Genomic DNA, 4,966 nt, shown 5'->3' on the forward strand with positions numbered 1-4,966 from the left:
GATGAAAGTCTTCAACAATACTACACACAAATTCAACCAAGCAGGCCTGAATTTCACAGACAGTACGCCAGTTTCTCAGTAAAATGAAACTATCTCATCGTCATTTCAGTATTCATGCTTCGTGTGACGTTGTTGTTTGTCTTTGTGAGCGTTGGGATTTTTCTAAAGTAAAATGTGTGTATATTCGTCGACGAGTGTCTGGGAAAAATACGTATTAAAGCATGTTTCCATGAGGTGAGTGATTAACACTAAGTCCTTGACTCGTAGTAACGTGCGTCAAATACAATTTGAGAAACTTAACTTAAATTTGTGTTTAAATTTTCTAATATTTATTTCAAACTTACTTGAAGGTAAACATCCTGCCCTTACGTGAACTGCTTGTTTACGCGGAGGGAGACTCATCCCTGGTTATTGGACAAGGTCGCCCCCTGGAGATGACAATTATTTAGGCACGACTAAGAAAGTAAATTGCCCAGACCTGTAATTTCTGTCACTTGTTAGAATACGTGTAATGTAAATAAAATATTAATTCTGAGTATGAGAGTAAAACGAAATATAAATGTGCCTGAGTATGTACTTACGTAGTACTGCATGTATGTAGGCATAGGTACGCACAAGTTTAAGTGCAATTGTAGATATATGAGTAGGTTTATATGTTGTCTTTTTCCTTTTCTTTTCTTGGGAGGTATTATGTAAATGATCTGTTGCATTCATTTGAAACAACTCAAAATACACAAAGAACAGGGGGTAGTACTAAAAGTTCCTTACTTCTTCCCACTCTCTTTTGAACATTATGATATTCGTTTGTTTTCCCTTTTTAAATATTTACTTCCGACTAAATTAATTTCTGTTATCTGTTTATCTGTTCAATAAATGAAATCAATCAATTAATAAAAAAAGGTATTTTTTTTACCCATGTCTATTAAAAATACCAAATATGTAAAAAGCAAACTATTATTAAAATTAACAGTTAACATATTATTAAGCACGTCTGTTGCGCGTACAACATACCAACGTATCAACTATTTCTATATTACGCACCGCTTCGTTTGTGCCTTTACCGACAGACTGAAAAAGGATGTTTGGTCCCGGAATGCCGAAACCCGGGATCGAACCAGGGACCTTTAGATCTTCAGTCTAACGCTCTCCCAACTGAGCTATTTCGGCACGCCTGCTTTACTCAAAATAACAAATCAGTTCACTTATTCATTTGTCAATATAACTCCAAAAGAATAGATCGTAGTATAAACGAGGAATAACAATCTTACCATAGCGGTACGTCGAAATTCTTTTCGTCTTTCCACCACTTTATGCTTCGCGTCGTGGGTTTCTGCCACTGGCCGGGTGACGTTGTTCTAATTTTTTAACACAGGGAGGCGCTAGAGGAGCTCACTCAGTCATGTCAAGCCGTTTCGGTGACACTGTGCAACGTAATCACATCTAATGTTGGCTGCAGTGCAGCGTAGGAGGGAAGGACCCGGTCCACAGGAGCCAAGATGGCGGACATGTGAGCGAGAACGTATGTTCAGATAGTCAAGGGGTTTTGTGATTAACACCAAGTTATGGAAGTACAAGTTGATTTTTTTTAAGCTTTCACGCATCCAACCCTGTATTTTGAAGTGAGACACGATTTTTTGGATGGGAAAGGGAAGAAAAGCAATAACTTGTCGACAGCGGAGCCCTCAGTCATGTCTCTAGCGACGACACAACTGCCGCAGTAATAATGGAAGAAGTTGATGGAAATATGGAACTTTCAAGCTTTAAATTGCCCCAGAACGGTACTCCAAAGAAACCGGCACCGAAAAGAGCAAAGCAAAGTGAAGATGAAGGTGGTATACTAGCGGCAATTCAGGCTCTATCTGCTAAACACGATGAGACTTTTCAGAAAATTTCAACCATTGAGAAAACAACGGAGGCCACTTCACAAGAGGTTGCAAAACTAACTGCGACAGTCCAACAACTAACGTTAGATGTTAGACAACAAAAAGAAAAAGGAGTACAAATGGAGAAGGAAATTAAGAAACTCCAGGCTGAAAATAAACTCCTGAAAGCAAGTATTGCAGAGAGCCATCGCTACAGCCGTCGCTGGTCATTGAAGATTCATGGAATAAAGGAAGAAGACAACGAGAATATCAGGTCCAAAGTTATCACCATCCTGGAGGGAACTGCACCATCCACCCGAGGTTGCTTGAAGGAGGGGATTGACATCGTTCACCGCATTGGACAGAGACGTCCAGACGGCTCAACTCGCTCAACTATAGTCCTGTTTGCTTTGCGACGACACCGGGATGCTGTTTGGAAGGAGGCGAGAGGTTCCAAGTTTCTTCTTGACAACAAGCTGAGGATCACCGAAGCTTTGCCCCCAGAGAATAAAGCTGCAAGAGAAAAGCTTTGGCCTTTGGTTCAGAAAGCAAGAGAAAGAGGGGGAAAAGCTGTTTTCCGTGGTCCTTTCGTCTTCATGAATGGGAAGAAGATGGACTTTCCACAGGTAACTTAAAATAAATTGGTCTCTTTGACTAAAGTGGGCTAATCCGGAACAAAACTGTAGAATGTTTGAGACTGTGCAGACTTTCATTGGACCCCTTTTGGAGACAATTATTATTTAATGTGAACTTGATTTTAAATAATTTGTTATTTTAATTATTTGGTTGTTTTATAGTTTATTTATTGAACTGGTGATACTGTTGTACTGTCTATTTAAAATGTTCAATAAAAAAAAAAAAAGCAGCGTAGGAGGGAGCTGTTATAATATGTCGACCCTCTTGAGGACCTAAACAAGGTGCTATTAGAATACAGCATGAGTCTGCTGTAACCAAACTAGGTCAAGGCTGAATATTTGCTAGTTACTGTATTGGACTTCTTGCTAATTATGAAGACTGTAAAATCCCTACCTCAAATAGAACAAGTTACCGTCTGTCCACCTGTCCCGTCTTATTTAGCGTATTTAACCCTGAAATTGCAGCTGCTGTCTATATACATACTTCTGAATCGCATATCGCAATCGCAGGCCTGAACAACACACCTAAAATGTGTGTATTTTAGGGGGTCCCCAGTGCAACCCCTCATAAACTCACCCATAAACACTCTCTGGAACATTAGCCAAAACCAACCCTGGACACCACTTTGTACATAAAATGGGATGGACATGTCTAGCATTACAGGGTAAAAAAGTCTCAAGGACCTCACAATTTTACAGAAAGTCAGCCATTTCAATTTTGGCCAAATTACAGTGTTTGTCCGGCGACAAAGTTCTACTAGGGAATTTGTCTAAATGAGCCCCCTGTTGGAAATGTTATTATGGACAGATGAGCCATTTAATGTAAGCAGACCTTGGGCCAAGTTTGTTGATCATTTCAGGCAACCACCATGAAAAAGGTGTGGAGGCCTGTTCATTGCTGCTTTAATTTTGAGTACAGTAGTCCCTTATATATCGGTGGATTACCTCCCGGAACACCCCGGAAGGCGGAAATCCGTAGTGATCCGATTAATTTGATCATTTAAAATGGAAGTTTTAAAGCTTTGTGCATAAAACCAATACAAAATATACACGTGAGGTTCCGGTATTATTTTTGTTCACTTGAGGTCGCCATCCAAACATACGCTTTTAAGCATCTGTGACTTTGCCTGTAGAATGACCCTCCGTGAATAATATTGGAGAGTTGACTCAGGATAACAGCGAGCTGTTAAGTGTCTAACCGTCAGTCATTTTGTATGTTGAGTGCCTCAGGCTGTCAGCTTTTATAGGAATGTGCTTATTACGCATATTTTGTTACTGGCTGTATCCAGCCCTGACTGACCTCTTGTGAAAGGATTACAATTCGTTCTAGCTAGTCTCAGGCTATATTAAATTAGTTCACAATGTTACTGTAGACGCAGATGTCTTCTTTTTTTTTTTTCTTTTTTTTTTTTTTAGTTATGCACGGTTTACAAATTTGCTATACAGTGACACCACAAAAAATCTCTATATGGCATGGAGGACTGTAGTTTTCATTTTTGAGCATCATATTTTCATGTCAAAAACATCTGCGATGTGCTTTTATTATTAGGTAGTTATCACTTCACTGGTGATCAGGGGTGTCGGAATACCACTTTATAATTATTCTGGCCTATTCTCATGTATTCCAGAAACAACATTGTTATAAGGTGAACAGCTAAAGTATGTAAGGCAATAGTACAGTGCACCGAGAGCAATGGCAAACTCTGCTAATCTGCAGTGATGCAGCGCTTGTCCCTTGATTAGTCATATAATGCTCTGATGCCAGCTCGAGCGGCAGCCCCTCCCTTTGTAATCTCTCTCTCTCTCTCTCTATCTCTCTCCCTCGCTCACTCATGTTTTTTTTGTTCCTCTTTCATCCCTCAAGGTGACTTTCCTTCCTTCCAAGACACTGCAGCTGTTCCCCACTTTATTCTGAAAGGCCCAAATGTGGATGAGAGATGAGGCAGATGCACAACGGTGTACCAGGGAAGCAGGAGGAGAAACACAAAAGGAAATTTGGGATGAGAAGAAGGGCATGCATGGTACGATCCCGGGAAATCAGTGAACAGACAGAAGCTCAAAGAGAGATTTGCTTTGGTACAGCGGAAGGGGAAAAAAAATCAACACAAAGTGCATCTGAATTGTACACGCTCAGCGACTAGTGAGGGTTCATGACAGTCATCATTAAATACCACAAGTATCTGGGACAGAGATTCTAAATTTAGGGATCATATAGATGAGGAGAGCAAAGAGAAGACACTGACAGGGATAAGTCACTTTCACATTACACTTTTGTTAACCGTCTTCGAGTTGAGCGTTTTATTGTTTTTCTGTTTTACTACTAGTTAACGACTCAACTACGACAGTTGAGAATGTTAAACTCATTCATTTTAAACAATTGAAAGGGGTCAGCCAGTGTCCTGGAATGGATCTTGTTCAACGTTGCAGTTTCTTTTCTAATGAATAAAAAGATTAAATATGACACACAAC

General features: G+C 40.0%; 1 non-coding gene across 1 annotated transcript; it reads right to left on the minus strand.

Moving 5' to 3' along the window:
* Positions 1–1,094: 1,094 nt before the first annotated feature.
* trnaf-gaa (transfer RNA phenylalanine (anticodon GAA)) lies at positions 1,095–1,167 on the minus strand. The gene has a single exon. It is a non-coding gene; the product is annotated as a tRNA-Phe (tRNA).
* Between the last annotated feature and the right edge of the window lie 3,799 nt (positions 1,168–4,966).

The sequence above is a fragment of the Idiotropiscis lumnitzeri genome, chromosome 11 (assembly GCF_059441095.1).
Source record: "Idiotropiscis lumnitzeri isolate Australia: NSW breed Sydney's pygmy pipehorse chromosome 11, RoL_Ilum_1.0, whole genome shotgun sequence".
NCBI classification, from domain to species: domain Eukaryota; kingdom Metazoa; phylum Chordata; class Actinopteri; order Syngnathiformes; family Syngnathidae; genus Idiotropiscis; species Idiotropiscis lumnitzeri.